General features: G+C 48.2%; 1 long non-coding RNA gene across 1 annotated transcript in view; it reads left to right on the plus strand.

The window, feature by feature from the left end:
• Positions 1-16,124, plus strand: part of LOC140428747 (uncharacterized) — a 36,339-nt gene extending 20,215 nt beyond the window's left edge. The window contains exon 2 of the long non-coding RNA XR_011948854.1: positions 15,325-16,124. This is a non-coding gene — a long non-coding RNA (uncharacterized lncRNA). The remainder of the gene's footprint in view (positions 1-15,324) is intronic.
• Positions 16,125-26,206: the final 10,082 nt, after the last annotated feature.

Raw genomic sequence — 26,206 nt, forward strand, 5'->3', positions numbered from 1 at the left:
AGCAATAAATTTATGCACGATCAATTGAACAAAGACTAGTTTAGCACACTGGGCTAAATAGCTGGCTTTTAAAGTAGACCAAGGCAGGTCAGGAGCACGGTTCAATTCCCGTACCAGTCTCCCCGAACAGGCGCCGGAATGTGGCGACTAGGGGCTTTTCACAGTAACTTCATTGAAGCCTACTTGTGACAATAAGTGATTTTCATTTTAATTTCAGAGTTGGATACAACTGAGGCTTTATTGCTCTAAGATGTGTGGCCTCCCACAGCAGCTGGCGAAATGACTGCTGAATGGAGGACACGCATATTTATTCTCGGCCTACTGGGCGGAGCCAGCAGGCAGGGACTACCGATGAACCTGTAGTACAGGTCTACCTTACATCACCTAATAACGGTGTAACAGTGGTTTACCACAAACGCTACCTGAAATGGTGGGTTTTCCCACATCACCGAAGGTAGAGCATTAGTCCTGTCAAACAGCTGGCAACAGCAGCACCACATAGTTAGTTGTCACAAGCAAATTGAATGCTCAATCACCTGTAGAGACCAACAATGCTATCATCATACTGCTGCCTTGTAAGAGCATTCCCCAGCATTCAGAGAAGTTACAGCAGCAGAAAATTGAAAGATGGCAACTTATAAAGAATTCCATAGGTGTAAACCTATGTGTGTGCAAATATATTTGTGTTGAAGTCAGGGTTTGAATTAAATATAATCAACAAAAACTGTCGGATTGCACAACCATGGCAGCCAATGCAAACAGAATTACTTCTATTCCTGTGCAATATAAACTGGATATACATTTGTACCAATTCGAAATCAAAGATTTAATTTGCATTACGTAGGCAACTTAAAACAGCAAACACCCAAATGGAAAGATTCATTTAATAAATGTTATGAACAAGTAGATATCATCACACATACTATGACAATCAGCATAAATGAGGTTTTATATGTTACACTTTGTTTCATATCAACTTTGATAAGATTAAATCCTGAATGAGTTCAAACAGTTTCCATCTATAAACCATCTTCTTTCAGTGCCAGATAAACCGAGAGATATTGTAGTTTAATATTAACATCACAGGATCAAATCCTTTAAAAGATCAAAAGTGTAGACTCCAATTTAAGTTCAAAGTTCTTTTAATATGAGTTATTTGTCCAACCATAAATTACTCAAAGATTTCTACCAGTGCTATCTTCATGTCTCCAACTATCTCATGCGTATTGCTTTTCTGGTGCTAAGTTTCAAACCATCCAACTTGATTTGCAAACTTGCAAATCAGACACAAGTGATCGGTACTGTTCCCTGATATTTCTTTGATAAATTGACTGCCTAGCTCCGAACTGAAAAATAATTTGAGACGTTTGGCCCCAGTTTTGAAACACAGCCCATACAATGGTACTGGGATCAAAGATCTAGAAATTGGCTTGCGTATCAGATGTTGTGCAGGCGTCTAAGGGTCCAATATGGTGGGAGTCATGTGCATGCTCACTCCATGACAGAAGTGACATATTAGTAAAGGCTCCTCCTGCAGATTAGGGGTGGGATTCTCCATTTCAGAGACTAAGGGCACGATTCGCCTAAAAGGGAACAAAGTCCCCTAGCAAGCGCATTTAGCCGCATGTTTCTTGGCACTTGCAGTGCTGAGAAACACATGGCTATTCAACGTGACTCACATTGAATAAGGGGCCTGAACAGGAATGCACGGGAACCCGAACGCAATATGGGAGGATCCGCACCCCCCAACACCCACAGCAGGCAACACCAGCCCGATCGCACATGAGCAAAAAATGGCAGCTTGTATAAAAATGGCACCAACCTCACAGAGCCCATGACGGCCTACCACCTTGGCAGTGCAAGGCTGGCACCCAGGTGGCACCAGCAGTGCCAGAGCATCACCAAAGGGCATGCAGCTGGAGGCCTCCAATCCCCTGGCAGACCCCACGAGTGCTTTTCCGTCTGGTCCCCTTTTGTGACCAGCACTCACCCAAGGTCTCCGAGACAAAGGGGGTGAATCCCAAACCCTCAGGTACCTCAGGACTCTACACATTAGAGTAAGGCTTACTGCTCTAATATGCAGATTTTCTAAAATGTGGTCCCTCCCATTGTGGGCAGGATTCACTTCACAACGTCACTCGAGATTGCGTTGAATCTTGTGAGACGTGTGAGCCAGGTCTATCCCGGGAGCGGGATCTCCTGGCTTCAGCAGCGAGCTGCTTTTCTGGTGCAGCCTGACGGTTGGATCGCGCCCTAAGTGTTGACGCTGGGCCTAAATCGGCGAACTTCCTCGACAACTAAATTGGCGCCAGTCCCGGAGAAATTCCAGATCCATTAAAGGGCTAGCACCGGCGCCACGATCGTTTCCACTGAAAAACAGAGTCCAATTCGCTGGGGTTGGGATTGCCACTCGAGAGGCTGACAAGCTGCAGCCGCACATTAGCACCCAATCCCCCACACACAATCATCCCAGCTAGCAAGATGACAGCACGGAGAGCGACACCCTGGATTGCGGACGCAGAGCTCAAGACGATGCTGGACGCTGTCGTGTTATGCAGACATGCAGATAATGATATACAGACAGGCACAGACAGGCAGCTAATGAACACAGAGAACAGGACATGACCAATGAGCAGGCAGGACACTCAGGGGTGGTAACTCACTATAAAAGGCACGAGGCACTCACACTCCGCCTCTTTCCACTGATGAACATCCACAGAATGAGTCAGGGTGTATGTACAGTATCACACCTCCAGCACGTGGCTAAGAGCTAGTCACGTTCATTCAGACAGAGTAACCACACTTAGGTTAGCAGAGTCGAACTCATAGAGAACTGTGCTAACTGTGCTACTGGTTCGATAAATCAGATTGAACTAACTTCAAGGTCTGGAGTATCTTTTGGTTAAAGCTGCATCCAGTTGCAACCTGCGTTATCCCAGAGTACACAACACGACAGACGCCATGGAGGAGAGGCAGGCCACCCTGTTCCATGGGGTGAGAAGGAGGCTGCCACCCACTGCTGTACACCGGACCTGGGCTCAGGTGACAGAGGCCGTGAGTGCCCTGGGCACCACCGCCAAGGCCGGACAGTAGTGCAGGAAGAAGCTGCACAGCCTCAGGGCGGCCAAGGTGAGTAACCAGCAGCATGCCCCTTGCACCAACCCCCACCCCACACAACCGCATAAACTATCCCCCCCACCCAAAGGGTAACCAAACCCTGGAGGACGGCATCAGGCAAGCAAGTGAATCCCCGCTGAGTGGCGGTGTCCAAATGGCATGTGTGGCCTCACCACCCCCTCTCCTCCCACTCACCTTTCCCTCACCAGCCCCTCACCTCCCCTTCACCACTCCGCCTCCCCCTCACCACCCCCACACCGCAGCACCTCCGCCACACCAACCCCACGCCATCCCACCTCCCCCACACCACCCCAACCCGCGATCCAATCATGCGTCATGTCTTGAGTCTTGCAGGATCACCTGGCGACGAGGCGAGCCCCGTTGGTGTCCCCCGCCCCGACCCCAACCCCGAGTGATTCCAGCAAGGAGTCCGCAATGGATAGCGAAGGGAGCTGCCAATCGCCAGCCCTAGACATCCCGGAGCCGGGGTCAACACTGACTTTCTGTCACATGGTGCAGGCTTTGGGGGCAATGGTATCAGCCATGGGTCAGGATGTCCATGGCGGTGTGCGGGCGGTGGCTGAGGCACAGGACAGGGCTGCCCTGTCACAGATCCAGTCAAGCTTGGCCCAGTCAAAGCAGGTTATGGCTGCGGGCATCTCCGGCATTGCCCGGGCACTGGCTGACTTCAGAGAGAAGTGGCACAGTCACTCAGTGATGTGGCTCAGTCCCAGAGGGAGGTGGCCCAGTCCCTGAGCTCTATGGCTGAGAGGATGGAGACCCTGGTTGAGATGAGAGTGAGCCTCCAGGACTGGCAGCGACAGGTGGTGGGAAGCCCCATACGCTTTCTGCGGTCACACCCCCGTCTCAAGGAATAGCCTGGGGGGCCACCGGGCACCCCGAGGGAGGAGAAGGTGATGGGGCCCGTGACTCGCGCAGGGTAGCTGCTGGAACACCACAGCGCCTCAGACTCCCCGACCCCGCTCCTGTCCCTGGCGCATCCGGTTGGCAGTGAGCAGTAGGCAGAACACCTGGGACACCTGATTAACTTGCGGGCCCAATCCAGGCCCGGTGGCTCCAGAGGACGGCCGCCAAAGGTCGCCCAGGTCACAGGGTGAGAATCGCAATAGTCCGCTTTCACTCCTGGTGTACCACCTGGGATCTACCTAGGCAGTGTTAGGGCCTGTAAGGCCAGAAAGGTAGACACATGTTACGTTGGCATGGGTGCAAGACACAAGACAGTGTCAGGGGCTACAACACAAACCATTCAAGAGATATTCACCTGTTCAAAATAAACACCTGTGCACAAAAGTTCCAAACTGCCTTGGTGCTCATTCAGAAGTGTGTGAGGGATGGGCTGGCTACAGAGGGTGTGCTGGGGGAGGGGGGGATGGGCAAACATTGGAGGTGTGCACAGGCCACAGCCCTCAGGTCGGAGGGCGCACATCGCCCTGGTGCTCTGGCCCTCCCCCTCCCTCTCAAACCCGCACTCTTTCCACACTTCCGCCACCCCATGGGCTTGGTGAGATCGTTTGATGGATTGACCAACTCACATGCAGGGATCGCCGAGGCAGGACGGTGAAAAGGAGTCAGAATTTGTCAAACAATATGGAGCACCAGAGCTAATCGCAGAGCGGGTGGTCATCATCCCCCATCCCATGGACCAGACCCGCTGTTACTGCCAACCCAGAGCCCGCACCCCGTAGTGATCAGGTAGGAATCATGGAGGGGATTTCAGGGGGGGCGGTGGTGCGGGGAGGTTTGTCATGGGAGGGGAGTATTAAGCCGGCGGATGAGGGGGGAACAGTTGTGGGTGGTGCACGGGTTGTGGGGTGGGATGTTCGTGTTGTCGGCCAGGCCCCCTGCTCGGCGAACCTGGAGGCGATTAGAGCATCCCATGCGCGCCAACTCTGGCCCCCTGTGCCTGCCAGGCCCCATGCCCTGCCCATCTTCCTCCCCCCCCCACATCCTCCTCGTCAGACGAGGCCTGGTTTTCATCTACCTCTTTGAGTATGTCTGGGTTCTGCTGGACGATGTTGTGGAGGACACAGCAGGCCACCACGATGTAGGAGACTCTCCTAGCGCTGTACTGGAGGGCCCCTCCAGAGCAGTCTAGGCACCAAATCACATCTTCGGGATGCTGGTGCACAGCTTGATCACACCCCTGGTTGCTGCATGGGCGTTGTTGTAGCGTGTCTCCGCTTCGGCCTGTGGCCTCCGGATTGTCATCATCAGCCATGATCGTAGCAGATAACCCCTGTCGCCCAGGAGCCAAACCCTCACATGGATGAGCGACTCGAAGGTGTCAGGAACTGTTGAGTGTGCCAGGATGAAGACGTCGTACATACTGTCCGGGTGCAGACGTGCATCCCATGGTCACACACCAGCTGCACGATCATCGAGTGGAAATCCTTTCGGTTTGTGAAGACCGGCCGGACATGGGCCTCTGCTTGTAGGGCGACATACATCCCGTCGATCTATATGCACCAACCTGGCATATAGGTCCTCCGTGATGGCATGGATGCATCTGTGCACCGAGCTCTGTGAGATCCCGGACAGGTTCCCACTCGGCACCTGGAAGGACTCCGTGGCGTAAAGGTTCACAGAAACCATCACCTTGGCAGCCACCGGGAGCGGGTATCCTACCCCATATCCAGGTGCGCCATGATCCGGCAGATATTCCAAATTGTCCCCCTGCTTATCCGTAGTCTTCGATAGCATGCCAGTCTGGCAGGTCCTTGAATGACAGGTTCTGCTGGTACACACGAGGCCTGATGCAGCACCTCCATACCACCTCCTCCTCGGCCTGTTAGGCAGCCGATTTTCCATCCTCACCGGCTGCCTCCTGTTCCTCTGGCCCTAGGACCAGCTGTGATGGCAGCTACCTTATCCACATCCGGCTGCACACCCAATTGGGAGATGTGGTCCCCGAGGAACTTGAGTTCTGTCTGACCAAAAGAGCATTTGGTCCTGTTGAGGCGGAGGCCATGCTCATGTATATGTCTGAATATGCGCTGGAGGCGACTAACATGCTCCTGCGGGGTGGTGGACCAAATGATTATGTCACCGACATAGACGCGAACATCTTCAATACCTTCCATGATTTGTTCCATAATCCTATGGAATACTTCTGAAGCAGATATGATCCCAAACGGCATCCTGTTGTAACAATATCTTCCAAAGGGGGTGTTAAATGTGCAGAGTTTCCTGCTGGATTTATCGAGCTGGATTTGCCAGAATCCTTTTGAGGCGTCGAGTTTGGTCAAGAGCTTGGCGCGAGCCATTTCACATGTGAGCTCTTCACACTTGGGAATTGGATAGTGCTCTCTCATAATATTGCGATTTAGATCCTTGGGATCAATGCAAATTCTCAATTCGCCAGAAGGCTTTTTTACACACACCATGGAACTGACCCAGTCGGTCGGTTCCGTGACTTTGGTAATAACTCCTTGGTTCTGGAGGTCCTGCAGCTGCTGCTTGAGGCGGTCCTTAAGGGGTGCTGGGACCCTGCGAGGTGCGTGCACCAAAGGCGTGGCATTCGGTTTTAATAAAATCTTGTAGGTGTACGGGAGCGTGCCCATGCCCTCGAAGACGTTGTGGTACTGGTTGATAATGGCATCGAGCTGCGCCCTGAAGTCAGTGTCCTGAAAGGCAGACGCGTCAGCAGGAGAGAGAGAGTGAACTCTCTGAACTAGGTTCAACAGCTTCCATGCCTGCGTGCTAAGCAGGGAGGCTTTCAAGGAGCCCACGATTTCAAAGGGAAGGATGGCTTTGCGGGACCTGTGCATCACTTCAAGTTGGCATGAACCGCTGGCAGCAATGGCATTGCCATTATAATCTAATAGCTGGCAGACTGATGGCAGGATGGCTGGTTTCACACGAAGGCTTTGGAGGTCAGACCGCGCAATGAGATTGGCGGAGGCACCAGTGTCCAGGCGGAATCATATTTGGGACCGGTTGACCGTAAGGGTGGCACACCACTCATCGTCCGGATCGATGCTGTAAACCGACAGAGGCTGTATTCTCTGCTTCGGGGACACCCTGTTTTTTGTAATGATACCGACTCAAAAAGGCGCCTTCGGGTCCCCGGTGTCAATATCGGGTAGCAGGTCCAAATCGGACTCGGTGACCGTGGGTTGAATGGCCCGGACATTCCTGCGGGCTGGCTGGAGCGACGAGTGTTGGCAGGCTGAGCTGATCTGCATAAAACAGCATAGTGGCCAAGTTTGCCACATCGCAGGCATCGTCGGGATTTGCCAGGACATTGCCGCTTTAAGTGGGCGGAGCCACAGTTGCCGCACGTTGTAGTGTCAGTACATTCGCTGTGCCACCGCGCATGCGCGGTGCAGCACTACGTGGTGCGCGCCTGTGCAGTACGTTTGTCAATGTCGCCGTCCCCTCGTTCGGTGCGCACAAGCGCGGGAGTCCACGAAAAGCGCGCAAAATGGCCTCCCTCATCCAGGCTGAGGCCCTGGAGTTGCTCGATTGCTTGGACCCGTTCTGCCGCGTGGGGACCTTGCCGCGCCATTTCAGCCGCTTGGATGTGGGAATACCGACTAGTGGCGTGTTCATGTAGCACGCAGGTCTCGATGGCAATCGCTAGGGTGAGCTGCTTTACCTTGTGGAGCTACTGGCGTAGGGGGTCCGACTGAACACCGAAAACAATCTGGTCGCGTATCATGGAGTCAGAGGTGGGCCCGTAATTACAGGACTGCGTAAAGATGCAGAGGTGGGTGAGAAAGGACTGGAAAGGTTCATCCTTACCCTGCAAACGCTGTTGGAATACATAGCGCTCAAAACTTTCATTCACCTCGATGTCACAGTGACTGTCAAACTTAAGGAGGACCGTCTTGAATTTTGATTTATCTTCACCATCAGCGAAGGTGAGAGAATTGAAAATGTGGATGGCATGTTCCCCGCCCATGGATAGGAAGAGAGCGATCTTCCTGGTGTCTGAGGCAGCTTCCCGGTCTGTGGCTTCAAGGTAGAGCTGAAAGCGTTGTTTGAGTATCTTCCAGTTGGCCCCCAGGTTACCGGTGATGCGGAGCGGCGGCGGTGGGCGGACGCTGTCCATTTTGCAGGATGGCTGTATGCTGGTGGAAGGCAGATCACTTGCAGATGGGTCTAAGAAGTTCTAACATCCCTCGACTCCTGATATCATGATGTGTTGGGTGCTCTGGATCCGTGGAACACATACAGGCCACCAACACTTAAAATAGTACAACACTATTTTATTAAGTTAGAAACTGTTGAACATACTTTCACTGTGGGTTAACACGATGTTAGATTAAACTAAAGACCTATGCCTGTCCTAACCAGTCTATGCACTCAGCACATGGTGAAGATCTATGCTGTAAGCTGTAAGCTCTGTCCTTTGGGAGGCTGCATCCCGAATGAGCGGGAACTCTGATGCCCTCTGTCTTTATAGTGAGTGTGTTCTAACTGGTGATTGGCTGCGGTGTTGTGTGTGTTGATTGGTCTTGCTGTCTGTCCATCAGTGTGTGTGTCTGCACCATGATATACTGGTGTATATTATGACAGCTCCTACTTGTACAGCCGCAGTGCATCCCCCTGGGCTGCAGCAGCGAGGATGAAGGCCATTCCTGTTTGGATTCCGAATTCCATTGTTTGCAGTTGGTGAAAGGCAGACATAGTAGCATGGTGCTTACCCCAGTGCCCAGCCAAGTCCAATGGGCTACATGGTGGTCACGGTCTGCACTGTACCTCCTGACCCCGCATGTCCCCTTCCCCATCCTCCCTCCTACCCCATCTCCACACCCATCCACAGCAGTTCCCTCGGCACTTTGCCCGCACCGGCACGCCGGGGATCTCTGGTCCTGACACCCATCCCTGCCAGCAGGTGTACCCATGGCTGGCCCTGCTCATACTCAGGAACACTTTGTGGCCACTGTCCGGTGCTCTCCTGCAGGGGCTGCTGTGTGTGGTTGCCCTTATGTGGGCGACATGATGCCCCGCTGATGGGTGGCGCCCGGGCTATGGGAGGAGGTGGAGGGGGGTTGGAGTGCGGGTGTGTTGGGCTGGGGTTACTTGTACGGCCAGTGTCATTCTGGGCCATGGTGGGATGCGCAGCAAGATGGCTAACTTGCAAGCCGCGGCAATGGCGGTGCATGCCTGAACACGCAGGTCCCGGGGGAGATCACCCCGACCCCACGGTCCATACCCTGGTCACCCCCTGCTACTCCTCTCTCTCACCCCCACCCCCCCACACACCGCCGGATGTGGCAGGTGTCCCCCCCCTTCAGCCGCCTCCAGCAGAAGGTCCAGCACCCACGGTCGTGCCCCTGGAAACATGTCCTTCCTCCTCTCTCTCGCTCAACAGCAATGGTGCCTGTTTCCCAATTCTTAAAAGCACAAGTAAACCTTTCTGTCGGTAATTCCTCCTGGCAGAGGTGGAACATCATGGGAGCCGCAGAGAATACCAGGTCGAGCCTGCCATCAGGGCAGCACGGTAGCATTGTGGATAGCACAATTGCTTCACAGCTCCAGGATCCCAGGTTCGATTCCGGCTTGGGTCTCTGTCTGTGCGGAGTCTGCACATCCTCCCCGTGTGTGCGTGGGTTTCCTCCGGGTGCTCCGGTTTCCTCCCACTGTCCAAAAGATGTGCAGGTTAGGTGGATTGGCCATGATAAATTGCCCTTCGTGTCCAAAATTGCCCTTAGTGTTGGGTGGGGTTAATGGGTTATGGGGATAGGGTGGAGGTGTTGACCTTGGGTAGGGTGCTCTTTCCAAGAGACGGTGCAGACTCGATGGGCCGAATGGCCTCCTTCTGCACTGTAAATTCTATATTCTATGTAATGATACGCCAACGACATTTACTGTACATGTGGAAGAGAATGTATTCACGCCGCTGTCGGGGCACCAGATCTTGGCTTTCTGTCGGGCACCCAGCGGCGGCCACAATTTTCAGCTTGTGTGATTCTCCGCCCAATCGCGCTTCGCGATTCTGGCATCGCTGGACAAAGAATCCCGCCTCAGGTGTCTAAAATACATGTTAGCCATTTTGCATAAGCAAGAATGGGGCCTAATGCTTATTTAAAGCTCCCCTTGCAAAATTGATTGTGAATCACCATATTATGCAATGTGCACAGTGCAATGTTTCTTCTGCTGCCTCGTGGCCAAGCCAATGGTTCATAAAGATTAAAAAGTATCTGAATTATAGATAGATAGTTTCCAGTTTGAAAGGGGGCGTCTGAAGGATGATCTTATAGATATATATATATGGCATTTTTAATGATTTGCCAAAAATTAACCCAGAATTTTATTTTAAATAAAATTATAGGAGTTAAACTAGGAGGCAACAGGTTAACTACATTTAGGACTGAAATCAGGAATTTCTCCCCTACAATGTGATCGACATGTGAAATAAACTTAAGAGCAGTAGAGGCAAAACCACTGGAATAGATCAAGAAGAAACTGAAGGCTACAATGGGAAGTCATTATAATATTTCAGGAGGATGAATTAGCATGGCCGAAAGACATTGACTTATTTGACTTAAAGTTGGGCTTGATAAAATGTTTACATTGCAAGATAGTAATGGAACTATGTCATAGACTAAAGGTTAACATCCTCTATTGTTAACACGTTCTTGCCTTTGCATTAGTACCTTTTAAAAGAACAAGCAAAGCAATGGTCCATTTGTGAAAAGGCCTGTTTTAGAGATACGAATGTCATTAAAAATGAAGACATTGATAACATGTTAATGCCTTTTGGATAAATTACATTACATTTGGTGAACAAGATAGGCCAGCAACTTAAAAGATCTCTGAACTTGAGGTAATACATTAGCATGGAGCCTATTTACTACCACAGATCAAGGCCTGCAGGCTCAGCATCAGAAATAATTATCTCTTTTGTTCTTGCTGGGCAGCATACAATCTCTTTATGGTTCAAATTATTCTATTGATAAATTCACCATTTATTATTTCATGATTGTTAACTTATTTTAACACTGTGCCATAAAGAGATGCATCATGGGCAGCCAGTGAATATTTATTCCACAGGCAGACCCATGTTTGAATGTGTATTGGCATATAATTAGATCAATATGTTTTTAATGCAGTATTGTCATGTTACACTGTCATAAAGGGTGGTGAAATCAGATTCACTAATACATTTCAAAAAGAAACTGGAGATGTACTTAGAAGGTGAAAAATGGTCGGATTATGGGGAAACAACCTAGGAGCAGAACTAATTGGATAACTCTAGTCACCGGCACAATGTCTCTTACTTCCCATTATCAGTATGCTTTGTATGGAATGAGGTATGTCTTTCTTCACCCTGGGAATGTGTATTCCAAGTAAATCTCTCAGCAACAAGTTTCCGTGAGTTTAAAATAAAGAAGTTGATTTATTCTCACACATTTACACCAAATTAATGCAATGTTACACTCAAAATCACATGCATGCGCATACACAAACATACACAAAGTTTGGATAAGATAAAGTTTGTGCACTTTTACAGATTACAGTTTATTCAGTCTCTGATTTATGAGTTATAATTTCCCACATGACACATCTGTGGTTGTTTGAATGGATTTGATGATTTAAAGTTGAAGTGAGGTCCTTGTAAACCAAAGAGTTCACAGCAGGTTGTGAGGTTTCTTGTGGTCAAATATCTAGGAGGTTGGTTCTCAGGTGAACTTTGAAACTGCAACTGATTAAGTACTTTGGCTGCTTGATGATGTGCAGCTTTTTCAGAGTCTGGTTCTCAAACTGACTGATGACTGATGGTTCTGATAGGTCCTGGGATAATAACATTGCAGTTCCTGAAACCAGCTTTCATGACATGATCACTGGATTAACACTTCTGGGGCCCACCTGTCTAGTTGGCATGAGGGAGGCCATCAGGATACTATGGGAAATTGAGATTGAGTTTTGATTTTGTCCAGAATGAAAAAACAAGGAGTCAAGGTATTGGCCCATCCTTAAACAATGAGATATGTGAATTCCACAAATGGCTGTGAGGTACCCTCAGCTATGTCCATATTTAATTAGATATTTTCCAAAGACTTGATACTGTCTAGTCCAAATGCTAAAAGTTACATGATTTTAAGTCACAGCCATCTTAACAGCTAGTTTGTGTCCAATTTCTAAAAGTTGACTGAAAGTTCATCATGGCCAAAATCTTCTCATCTCTAGATTGTTGTAGACCAAGATGTACAACCCATGATGACTAGTGGGATCCCAAGGAAGTCCTGATGCGCTGACCTATCTGGGAATTGCCCAGGAGATTTGAACTTCTGATGGGAAATTCCCATGGTCCTCAGGGGCCTCTGCAAATGTCTCTGACGCTGAGCCAGAGTCAGACTTAGGACAGTTCAGTGGGACTTACTTGTATAATTACCCATCAAATGTTAGGCAGAAAAATCCTACTCTAAGTCCTGGGTAATTACAGAACTGACCCGCTAATCATTCACATTTAACACCTGTAGCCACCTGGGTTGGCCAAGCCCCGATTTAAAATGGAGAACAGCAAAGGCTGAAGGGAAATTCAGCCAACACAGGCAGAAACCAGCAGGTGCAAGTTACTGTGTATTAAACTCTGCAAAAGCCCAGACAGCATCGATACAAGCAGCCATCTGCATAATAATGTAGCAGCCATCTACATACTAATGCGCGATCCCCGGGAACAATCGCAACATTTGGGACAAACAAAGCTAAGCCAGACTCCCCGGCGCCAGCAGGAGCCAACACAAAAGAGGTTAATGGACACCTCAAGACCGCCCATCGATCAGGGAACCGCTCCAGTATTGGAGAAATCGAACCAAGCGATTGGAACGAAGTCCAATCACTTGGAACCAGGTACAGGGTCTGCCCCGAAAGGCGGGAAGCCCCTGGGGACTATAAAGTTAAGCCCCCAAGTTCAAATCGTTCTTCTTGACCGGGTCACTCAGCAACGCGAACCAACCCTTGACCGTGACTGGTGCAGCTGCCACCGATATCCAGTAAGTCTTAAGTCAACGCTCGCTACGAGATAGGCGCTCCTAGCTACCAGTCCGTATCAACTTCGAATCCCGCAGACTCAGAACCCGAACGAAAGGCCATTTGTTCCCCTGACCTGGTGGGCCAGTCCGAAGCTAAGTATAGGCCTGTTAGTTGTAGAAGTAGCTTAGAAGTAGAATTTGTGCATGAGTAGCGATTACTGTGTATAATAATGTGCTTTGATTTGAATCTTACTAATCAGTGTATTGAGTTATTGATCATTACTTGAACTTGAACCTCGTGGCGGTATCATAAAGATACCTGGCGACTCGAGAGCAAAGGTTATAAAACAGAGCCAATTGAACCAACCAAAAGTTAACAACACACCCCATTAATCCCCATCCACTCCTGACTACTCCGGGCCTGACCTGACTAACCCACCAACCATCTGACTCCCTCACCGCCCCCCCAACCCAACCTGACTACCCCAACTCCAACTCCCAGACTATCCTCCTAACACAACCCGACTCCCCTCTGACCCGCTTACCACCTCACCAACCTGTCACCATACCCACCTCCCACCCTACCCATCCTGCCCTACTCACCTGCCATCCTACACATACCAATCAGCCACCTGCCACCTTGCCCATTTAACCACTTACCTTACCCACCCTACCACCTTACCCATTCGCTCCTTCATCCACTCACCCAATCACCCATTCACTAACACTCACACTGGACTTTTAAATTTATCATGCGGCAGTTAGTGCCATTAAAAGGGAATTTGTCATAGCTTCCACTTGCGCTACAGCCACGTGATAGAGTTCTTTGAGGGACGCTAAACTCTAGATTTCTGGAGGAGCTGAGCTCAGAAGAGCCAGCAAGAAATGCGGAGCAATGTCTAGGCGTGGAAAGGTTCGAGGAGGGTGGCAATCTGATGACGGATGTTGCTTCGCGGCAAATGTGACAGACCTGTACTGGGCATGTCACTCTGTAAAAAAGCTGCCACAGATATGCAGGGCTGAATAGTCTACTTCAGTGTTGCATCAGTTTATGATTATATAATCCCCATTAGATACATCTTGCAACCAGTAGTTGTTTGATCTGTAGCTTCTCAACTATTGGGATTCTGAAATTGGTGTCTTATAAACTAAAATGTGTTATGTGTAGGTTCTCAATTAGATATAGAACAATACACATTTTATCACTGTAATGGTATGTCAACATTAATACTATGTGATCTAATTACTGCCTGAGAACAACACAGGAGCAGCCCAATAGATATTCTGTGGTCTATACTGCTATATGCATATAATGCAACCAGTACCAGAATACAAACTTCAAATAGATTCAGCAAGTGATAGACGTAGATAGCAACAGTGTTATCAAGAAGCATTTACTCAGTTCAGTTTGGATTCCACTGAATTGAAGTTCATGGGAATCAAGGAAAACTCTCCTCTGCTTGGAGTCATATGCAGCAGGAAGGAAGATGATTGTGGTTATTGGAGGCCAATCATCTCAGCCACAAGACATCATGAGTGTCTTTCTTGGGTATCCAAGGCCCTACTATCTTCACCTGCTACATCCCTGAGGCAGGATTCTCTATCCCTGCAGCCAGCGAATGGGGTTTCCCATTGCGGGAAATCCACGGGCGTGAGTGCGCTTGCCGGCGAAACGGAGGGTCCCGCCGACGGAGAATTCAGCCCCCGATCTTTCCTCCATCATAAATTAGATGTTGTGATGATCACTAAAGATTGTCCAATGTTGTACAATGTTAAGTTCCATTTGCAATTCTTCAAATATTGAAGCAGTTAAGACCTGGACAACTTTCAGGACCTGGACAACTTTCAGGCATGGGCTGGTTTTTAATAAAATAATCTTTATTTACATTTTTTAAAAAAATAAGAGACTTTCAGAAGGCCAGTAAAGAGCAATGGGGGATGGTGGTTGCTCACTGGTTATAACTGTCTGCATGTGACCACCAGCCATTACATCAGATCAGCAGATGTTCTCTCCTGAACAGAATTTAGACTGGAGAACAAGGTAGAGGAACAGATGTTTTAGATTTTCCTGCTTCATCAGTTGTTTGCAATCCATGGTAACTTAGATGGCTTTTCCTCTGCATTTCTCCTTCACAAAATCATTACTCACATCTTTGTAGGTAAGATTGTAAAGGTGATTTTTCAATTGTCAATATTGCTGAAATTGTCAAATGTTCCTTACTCATCGTACTTCCCAGATAATTTTTCACTCTTTTCAATATAGAGAAAGAACATTCACCAGAATCATTTGTGACAGGTACTGTTAAAAAGATCTTCAGAATGGTTTCACCATTTGGAAAGATTGCCGACAAACCATCACGCACAAGTCTAAACAAATCAGCTGGTGATCTCCAGACTCAGAGCTAATCATTATCGATGAAATGAATGGTTTCACCTTATCTTCAAAAAGATTTGTGTTTATGTCCTCCCAGTAGAATTCAATTAACCTCTTACTGCAGTGTCTCTTAGCATTCACATCCAAACCTTTGTTGAAAAGCATGCAAAATTATTCAACATCTTCTTCAGAGATTCACTAGCAATTGCACCATTACTGTGTCACAAATAACATTGATAGTCTCAATGATAATCTTCTCTTTCCCTTTCAAAGTGTTTTAATTGTCTCTAGTTTCATAAAAAATAACTTCCTCTGTCTTGTACGCTTCTCATCAGCAGAGGGACCTGTATTCTTTGTTAATGTTAGTGCCTCAGCTTCCACTGAGATATGGTCATTTCGAACTACCACACCAAAACTTGTAACTGAGGCTAACAATTGTGAAGCATTCAATAAAGTTGTAACAACATTTTGCAGCGATTTACTGACAACATTAATTCTTTGAAGTAAACGGATACCCAATCAGTGACAATTACAATTTTGTACTTTTCAAACTTGTCTGCTCAGAATTTTGCTTCAGTTTTCATGCGTGATGACTAAACCTAAATTTGAAATTATATCCAAAACTGTTGTCCCCAGGCACTCTGAAGTGTGGGATTGTAGCTGGACAAAATAAAGAAATCACTCTACAACTTCACCATCGCTGGTCACATATCTTAAAATTAATGTTAATTGGTCCACATGACTCAAATCTGGTGTTGAATCACCGATTGTGAAATAGTATTTGGCATCTCTGACTTCAATAGTGAATTGGTTTCTGAGTTGCTCTGCCATTATAGTGGTGAAGCCATCGTAGGTTCTGTACATTAAAATGTTGGTCTTCCATGAGCCACAATATAGATTATTTTTCAAATGTTCTTTGAGAAGCTCATCAAATTCACTGAGATATTCACGGCAGCCTAAAAAATTATCTCTTTGACTTGACACTGATGAATCATCATGTCCTCTTAAAGGTAGTCCCAAAGAAGACAGCAGTTTGGCTGTGGCAACATGCCTCAGCACTTTCCTCCAGTAGAAATGAATGCACACATAGCCCTAATATGACTTTTGGAAGTTTTGCAATCAGCAATATCTCTTCCAACGTTTCTCCAGTTAGAGTACCCATCAACAAATGATGGGTTTCCCTTTACTAGGGTCAGGGATTAATTTGCAAGCATAACAATAGACGTCCTTAGAGATTTTCGGGGAAAAAAAATCAACCAATCTCTCCTTTCCGTCATATCATTTCTCTTCACCCTCAGAAAATGGGACTTATGAAGAATTCGAACCTGCTTTCGGCCTTGAGCCTTAAACTGTTTTCTCAAATTTTCTATGTTCTCTGGTCTATTTATTACAAAATATTCAATCAAACCCAGAGGACCAGATTTTGGCCAGAAGGCAATGTCTTCAGGGTAGGTTTCTTCCTTCACTTCAGCAGCAGGAGAACAATGAGTTTGAGAATTATCTTGTGCCAGTCCCATTTCAGAGTCCACATCATGTTCAAGTGTTCAGGCCACGTGTTGTCTCTGGAAAGCAACAGGTCAAAGTCATCAGACAAAGTCACCAAAACCTGTGTTGAATGTTGTTGTTGAGGATGAATGTGCAGATGCGAGGGGTCAGGACAGGAGGCTGGAGGAGCTGCCGCTCAAGAGGATGGAGAGGAGTTTCCGGTATTTGGGTATCCAGGTGGCCAGGAGTTGGGGGGTCCTGCACAGGCTCAACTTGGCGCAGTTGGTAGACCAGATGGAGGAGGACTTTAGGAGATGGGACGTGTTGCCACTCTCTGGTGGGCAGGGTGTAGTCCGTTAAGATGGCGGTCCTCCCTAGGTTCTTGTTCGTGTTCCAGTGCCTGCCTATTCTCATCCCTAAGGCCTTTTTCAAGCGAGTGAGCAAGAGCATTATGGGGTTCGTATGGGCAAGTAAGACCCCAAGGGTTAAGAGACTGTTCTTGGAGCGCAGTCGGGGGAGGGGGTGGGCTGGTGCTGCCGAATCTGTGTAGCTACTACTGGGCAGCTAATGTGGCAATGATTCAGAAATGGGTAATGGAGGGAGAGGGAGCAGCGTGGAAAAGACTGGAGGTGGCGTCATGTGTGGGTACTAGCCTGGGGGCACTGGTGACAGCACCGTTGCCGCTACCGCCGACGCGGTACACCACGAGCCAGGTGGTAGCGGCGACACTGAGGATCTGGGGGCAGTGGAGACGGCACTGGGGGGAAGGTGGGGGCCTCAGTTTGGTCCCCGATACGGAACAACCATAGGTTTGCACCGAGCAGGATGGATGGCGGATCTCTAAGTTGGCATCGGGCGGGAATTAAAAGGATGGGGGACCTATTCATTGATGGGACCTTTGCCAGTCTGAGGGCGCTGGAGGAGAAATTTGGGTTACCTCCAGGAAATGCCTTCAGGTATATGCAGGTTAGGGCGTTTGTGAGGAGGCAGGTAGGGGAATTTCCGCTGCTGCCTGCCCGGAGGATACAGGACAGGGTGATTTCGGGTGTGTGGGTCGGAGAGGGTAAGGTCTCGGCGATTTACCAGGAGCTGCATGAGGTAGAGGAAGCCTCGGTGGAGGAGCTGAAGGGCAAGTGGGAGGAGTAGCTGGGTGAAGGCCTGTGGGCTGACGCCCTGGGCAGGGGAAACTGCTCCTCGTCTTGTGCCAGGCTCAGCCTGATCCAGTTTAAAGTGGTGCACAGGGCGCATATGACATGGGCGAGGATGTGTAAGGTTTTTGGGGTAGAGGACAGGTGTGTGAGGTGTTCAGGGAGCCCAGCAAATCACGCCCATATGTTCTGGGCGTGTCCAGCGCTTGAGGGGTTTTGGAGGGGCTTCGCAAGGGCTGTGTCCAGAGTCTTGGATACTCGGGTAAAACCGAGCTGGGGGTTAGCAATATTTGGGGTGTCAGATGAGCCGGGAGTGCAGGAGCCGAAAGAGGCCGGAGTTCTGGCCTTTGCCGCTTTGGTAGCCCAGAGAAGGATCTTACTAATTGGAGGGACGCGAAGCCCCCAAGCGTAGAGGCTTGGATCAATGACATGGCGGGGTTTCTCAGGTTGGAGAAGATAAAGTTTGCCTTGAGAGGGTCTGTGCAGGGGTTCTCCAGGCGGTGGCAACGGTTCCTAGACTTTCTCGCGGAACGTTAGGTGGAGGTCAATGGCAGCAGCAACCTGGGGGGGGGTTTCTTGTTTTGGTTTATTTAAGGGGCGTTTGCCCCATTTTTGTTCTTAGTTTGTTAGATAGTTTAATGGTGAGAGGATTAAGTTGCTTTGTGTGTTGGCGTAATGCCCTTTTTATTTCTCTTTTGTATATTTTCTTTCCTTTCTGGAGTGTTTTGTAAAGATTTATTGGAAAAATTTTGAATAAACATATGTTTAAAAAAAGAGGATAAATGTGCAGTTTGGGCACTGCTCAATACTTCAAACCTTTTAAAGTAAAGTGCCGAGCTTCGCCCTCTTGATTCACCTCCAACTTCCTGCGTTTTTGATTTCCAGATTCTCTCCATATTGACTGGGGATGATCTGTCTTCATTTCAACGATTCTCGAATAAGTCTTCAGAATCTTTTGTGAAGAGAAACTTCCTTAAGCAAACGCAGCCGCTCAAAAGCAGTGACAAATTAAAGGAGGCTTATGAGTTGTTAGGGAGATATTCTTCGGAAATTGTGAAAAGAATCGGTGTGAGGATGAGCCAGAGTTCACTGCGAAAATCCAACCAGAGGAACTGGCTGCTGGCAATCATTTTTGGGAAAGCCGTGATGCTGATGGATGGTCAAGGCAAGCCAGGTAGCATAAAAGACACTGCAATCAATCAGGAAGAAAAATGACTGACACCAGCTCCTGGCTGGCTGCCTGGTTGTTGCTGCTGGCTATCTGGCCAGGCCTCTGCTCTCTCTTCTTTTTGAAAATGTTTTTAATGAGTTTTCATATTTTATATCTAATAATTTATAAATTACAAAGTAGAAAACCGCGCCAAAAAACCAACACATATATTCATAGAATCATAGAATTTACAGAGCAGAAGGAGGCCATTTGGCCCATCTGGGCTATACCGGCCCTTGGGAAGAGCACCCTACTTAAGCCCATAACTCCACCCTATACCCATAACCCCACCTAACGTTTTGGATACTAAGGGGCAATTTAGCATGGCCAATCTACCTATCTGCACTTCTTTGAACTTTGGGAGGAAACCGGAGCACCCGGAGGAAACCCACGCAGTCACGGGGAGAAAGGGTAAACTCCACACAGTCACCGAGACTGGAATTGAACCTGGGTCCCTGGAGCTGTGATGCAGCAGTGCTAACCACTGTGCCACCGTGCTGCCCAGCAAGTGTCTTCACTACAACTGTGGCCGTGAGCCTCTTTTAGTCGACATACCAATTTTACATTCCCCAATATGACCAAAACACATATTTACATGCGTCTATTTATGTTTGGTTTGGGCCTTGGGTTGCCATTGGACTAGTCCACTGCAACTTTATCCCTTCTGCTTTTCCCTCACATTCTTTTTGTGTGTCTTCACCCCACCCCTTCCTCCCACCATTCCCCTCCCCGACCTCCTTTCCTTTTTCTCTCTGTCCCGTGACTCGCCTGTGTCTCACCTCCCGCTCTCCTCCTCCCCATTATTCTACTGTTGCTGCCTCTGCTCTTCCCCGACCTCACCATCCAATCCGGTTGCTGCCCAACCCCCTCTCTCTCAGCTCTGAGCCTGGCTTGCCCCTGGCTTTGGTTGAGTGGCCTCTCTCCTGCTAGCCGCTGCTCCAATGATACCAGTCACATTGGGCAGCATGTTGTAGAAAATGACTGTGTGATATGATTAATAGTTCTGACTGATTGTTTTCACCCTCCTCCCCCCCGATGAGCCATCCACCAGAGGCTGACAATGCTCCATTGACACTGGAGCAGGCGACAATGGAAGATGTACCCACAACACACCCTCTCATCACGAAGCACCAGCACAGATACTGGCATGTCAGTGGGCAATAGCCTGTTGGCTCAATTGGTAGTGCACAGTGGTGGCACATCATACTTGTTGGAGCAGATGGTGGAGGCAGAGAGTGCCCAGGACACCAACAGTTGTAGTCAGGAGTGCAATGCTCCATCGCCAGTTGCTGAAATTACAATCAGGAAATTCAACCCAATCCGCCATAAAACCCTCCATTTGATCGCACCACATTAAACATCCATTCCCTCGACCACCAGTGCAATACGGCTACCATGTGTACAATCCATGAGTTCACTTGACTTTTCATTAAGAGTATTAAAACCTAAGTACCAATTAAATTGAAGTTTCGAAATTACAGTCTTGCAAAACCAAAAGACAAACGAAAACTGCAGCAATCTAATTAGCAATCTCAAATGTACAATCTTGTGCTGCTCCACAAGCACCTTCACTCATCTGTTTTAACATGGCTGCCGAACCCTCCAAGGAAAACACGCTGCCAGTCTCAGGTCACTACCAGCTCCAGCTTACCTGTTCCAAAGAAGACGCATATTGCAGTTGAAGTGTTAACACTGTCTCTCTCTCCACAGATGCTGCCAGATCTGCTGAGTTTTTCCAGCATTTTCTTTTTTTGAACAGCTTACCCGGAAGTACTTCCATTGGCCATGAAGTACTTCCTTTGAGGATCTCCATGGGTCAGATTTTTTAATGTTTTTTTAACAGGATGTCAGTGTCACTGGCAGGCTAGCACATTTGTTGCCCATGCCTAACTGAGCGTCTTGCTAAGCCATTTCAGGGGGTAGTTAAGAGTCAACCACGTTGTGAAGTCACATGTAGGCCAGACCAGGGGAGGATGGCAGATGTCCTTCCCTAAAAGGGCATGAGTGAACCTGATGGTTTTTTACAACAATGGATGATAGTTTCATGGTCACCATTACTGAGACTAGCTTTCAATTCCAGATTTGTTCATTACAATTTCAATTCCAACATCTTCCCAGAGGATTAGTCTGAGCATTTGTGTCTCTCGTCCACTTACATTACCACCAAGCCATTCTCTCCCCTTGATGCATTTTATTTTCACAGCTGTCAGCACCAACTGACTAAGTGCCAGGAGCAGTTGCGCACGTGCACTTGGCATATGTTTGTCAGTGCATTTTAGGTGCTTCTGCAGGCCAAGTTAGAAGCTGCTGCAGATCTGATATGACCCGGTGCCATACATTGTCCAGGTCTGAACGACAAGGTGCATGACAGCAACGTATCAATGGTTGTTTTGGAAAGATTTTCCAAACCCATAATTTGCACCAATAAGGACAAGGACTGCACTTGCATGGGAACGTCATCACCTCTGAGTTCCCCTCCAAGTCACACGCTATCCTGCCTTGGATAGGCTCAAAGTCTACTTAACAGCTTTGTGAGAACATCTGCACCACATGGACTGCAGCATTTCAACATTGTCCATCGTCACTTTCTTAAAAGCAACTAGGGATGGGCAATAAATGGGATCTTACACAACCCCTATAAACCCAAAAATGTATTTAAAATGACTTCACATGTACAAATAGCTATAAAGGTATTACCAATGAACAAATCAACATAAGTCATTTGGATATAATGTTAACTTGTTATAGCTACTAAAATATAGTCTAGCAATAGAGTTAGAATCATATAATCCCAACAGTGCAGAAGGAGGCCAATTGACCCATCAAATCCACACCTACCCTCTGAAAGCACACCTGACCTAGGCCTACGCCCCACCCTATCCCTGTAACCGCACCTAACCTTTTGGACACTAGGGGGCAATTTAGAATGGCCAATCCACCTAACCTGCACATCTTTGGACTGTGGGAGGAAACTGGAGCAGTTGGCGGAAACCCACATAAACATGGGGAGAAAGTGCAAACTCTACATAGACCGTCGCCCAAGGCCGGAATTTAACCCGGGTCGTGGCGCTGTGAGGCAGCAGTGCTAACCAATGTGCCACCATGCCGCCCTTTTCAAAATAAAACATCCCTGTTCTATAAATAAAATATCCCTGTGCATTTGTCCTAGATGGTTGGCATTTGTTCAGTATGAAAACTATCTTTTCTTGTTATGAAAAATCTAAGTCTTTTTAAAATTAATTTGCAGGATGTGGGTGTTGCTGGCTAGGCCAATATTTATTGCCCATCCTAATTGCCCTTGAGATGTCTTTTGGAACTGCTGCAATCCATAAATACAGCATTTATATGGCTAGTCCAGTTCCATCTCTGATTAATGGGAACACCAGGATGATTATTGTGGGGAATTCAGCGATGGTATAACCACTGAATATCAAGGGGCGATAGTTTGATTCTCTCTTGTAGGAGATAGTTATTGCCTGGCACTTCTGTGGCACAAATGTAACTTGTTATTTGTCAACCCAAGCCTGGATATTGTCTGGGTCTTGCTACATTTGGATATGGACTGCTTTATTATCTCAGGAGTTGCTAATGGCGCTGAACATTGTGCAATCATTAACGAACATCCCTCCTTCTGACCTTATGATGGATGGAAGGCCATTGATGAAGCAGCTGATGATGGTTGGGCCCAGGACACTACCCTGAGCGACTCCTGCAGTGATGTCCTAGAACTGAGAGTATTGATCTCCAACTACCACAACCATCTTCCTTTGTGATAGCTAGGGTTCCAACCAGAGTTACCCCCCCCCCCCCCCCCCATTTACATTGACTTCCCTGTTGCTAGGACTCCTAGATGCCATACTCAGTCAAATGCTGCCTTGATGTCAAGGGCAGTCACTCTCACCTCACCTCTGAAATTCAGCTCTTTTGTTCATGTTTCATCCAAGACTGCTGAATAATAATGAAGGATATTAGTTTGCTCTTCATTTTTCCTTAAAAATTATGCTCCGTAATTCAGTAACATTCTCATTATGCTATGAAAGACACAAAAGCTTCACTGATAATAAGATTTTGTGAAATAAACATATTATTTGGAAGCATATTACTTCCTTTAAAAGTTTCTTCAATGTCAGAGCTGATGGTAGACGTTTAATTTCCAAGAAGCTAGAAATCTAAAGCAAGGCAGCCGGCATGGAAAATATGATTTGGCGAGGCAAGCAATCAGCTGAATAAATGTTGCTGACATGACCTTGAGCAGAGCAACAGGGAAGTTGTTCTGAAGGTAATGCTGTCAGCTGAATTTTCAGAGCTGAGTACGTATGAACAGCAGGCGTCTGCTGCTTTACAATGTGCAGACATCACTCCTGACCAGATTCCAAGTACGCTGTAAGCATTCTGCGATCCACGTCTGAACACATGTTGAAAAATAAAAATAACAGCTGAAGTTGGGTCATTTCTGTACTCGCATCAATTTTTATCGGAATAATACAGACCAAGTCACCCGGTTGAAAATCCTAATTTGTAGATTGATAGAAAAAGAGTGACGTGTTTACCACTCAGAAAGGGCAACTGGGGAGGTTAATAAGGTTGACAGTAGTCGTTCATAATGTCACATCAGTCTTGTGGGAATTGCTGCATGCTGGGTTTGCGCTGGCTATGTAACTGGTCTCAAGTCATTAGAGACTATTGTGAATCACTGCCTGGACTCGCTCCCCTCTGATATGATGCCAAACCCGCCACAAACTGCTCCCATTTCACTGTTTTCCTTTTCCTGTGAGCATTTGCCTCGTCCCCTCCCCCCTATTGATTTACCCTCTCCTCCGCCCTCAGACCTGCTGATTTCATTTTACATCACTGCATGCACTCAGGGGTCAGTCTGAGTTTGCGACCTGCAACCCAGTGACCCAAATGCCAGCCTGGGATTAATAAAACAACCACGGACATCGTCCATACATAATTATTTTTGAAAAGTTTAATAAATATGTATCAGCGTACACACACATTGGAGCAGGTACAATATATAGTCTGAAAATACAAATCTGGCTCACGATTCCCAGAAATGTTCCCCCTTTCCCTGTTTTTTTTGGCCAGCCTTCAAATGTTTGGGGGAAAATTCTTTGGAGACGTGCTGTCACCTTGGTAATATGTCCCTGGGCTGCAGGAGAGAATCATTGCCTGAGACTCTGAAATAGCATCCACAAATTTAGCAGCTCCCCCCCACTCCCCCCTCCTCTGCATATCTCAGTTGTTAAACTGGGACGGAATTTCTCTGCAGGCTGCAGAGCAGAACGGTGACATTTCATTTCTCACCATCGGGGCCTACATTCGACGTGGCCTCGACTGCCTGGGGGCGGGCTAGATAGATAATAAAATGCCTTTGAAACCTCCGTGATATGCAAGGTAACAACACTGTAAGGAGGTGAATGCCCCGGAATTGCTTCATTTATCAAATGAATAACTTTTAAAAAATGAATGGATGGCATTTAATTTCAAATCATCCTCTTTGCACCTCCTCCTCCCCCCCCCCCCCCCCCCGCCCCCCGATGCACTATCAATAACCATAAAGACGAGAGTAGTGGAATAATCGAGGTTTTATTGAGCAAAGATGTTGTGCCTCCTGTAGCTGGAACCAGAATGGCTGCAGCACCGGTGAGCACACACATTTATACTCCGCCTGCTGGGCGGAGCCAGCAGGCAGGGATTTACCCATGTACCTCTACTATACGGGCAGTGCCGTAATACATGGTGGTCACCTGTGACTCCGGGAGCGTGTTGTCCTCATCTTCGTCACCCCTGAGTGGAACCAGTGGGAGGACGCATCCCACCTCCGGACCTCCTCCCTCACTCGTTCCACCAGTCGGGACAGTTTGAGCTTATGCAGCCCGCCCCAGTCCTGTGCCACCTGAATCCCCAAATATCGGAAACTCTCCCCCACCAGCCTGAACGGCAACCCCTTCAGCCTACTCTCCTGCCCCCTCGCCTGAATTACAAACAACTCGCTCTTAGCCATCTTCAGTTTGTATCCGGAGAACCGGCCAAATTCCCTCAGGATTGCCATAATACCGTCTATCCCCACCATTGGGTCCGATACATATAACAGCAGATCATCCGCGTATAACGAGACTCCATGTTCCACTCCCCCCCGGACCAACCCTTTCCAGCCCCTAGAAGCTCTCAGTGCAATTGCCAGCGGCTCTATGGCCAGCGCAAATAGCAGTGGGGAGAGAGGGCAGCTCTGTCTTGTTCCACGGTGCAGTCTAAAGTAGTCCGATGTCGTCCTGTTCGTCCTTACACTCGCCTCCGGGGCTGATACAATAGCCTAACCCAGTCGATGAATGTGGTAATACCAGGTATTGCGGTACCAGAGAGAGGAATGACCATTGGCTAGACCGCGGGGTCTACCATTGGGCAATGTACATAGCCCCGCCCTGAGAGGCGGGGTATAAGAACCAATGCCGTCCCAGCAGCCTTCACGTCTGTAACTTCGCTGCTGGGTACAGTTCTCTCTGATTAAAGCTGAATCGATATGACTCCACGTGGACTCAAGAGTATTGATTGTGTATCAATGAACCCCGCCCCGAACCTGAACCGTCCTAGTACCTCCCACAGATAATCCCACTCGACCCGGTCAAAAGCCTTTTCAGCATCCATGGCTACGACTATCTCTACCTCCCTACCCTCCGGGAGCATCATAATCACGTTGAGCAGCCTTCTTCGGTTGGCCACCAGCTGCCTCCCCTTTACAAACCCGGTTTGGTCCTCCCCAATTACATCCGGGACACAGTCCTCAATTCCAGTCGCCAAGATCTTGGTCAGTAACTTGGCGTCTCCGTTGACCAAAGAGATCGGCCTGTATGACCCACAAGCCTCCGGTCCTTATCCCGTTTCAGAATGAGCGAGATGGTGGCCTGCGACATCGTCGGGGGTAAAC

Source organism: Scyliorhinus torazame, chromosome 8 (genome assembly GCF_047496885.1).
Source record: "Scyliorhinus torazame isolate Kashiwa2021f chromosome 8, sScyTor2.1, whole genome shotgun sequence".
In the NCBI taxonomy this organism is placed as follows: domain Eukaryota; kingdom Metazoa; phylum Chordata; class Chondrichthyes; order Carcharhiniformes; family Scyliorhinidae; genus Scyliorhinus; species Scyliorhinus torazame.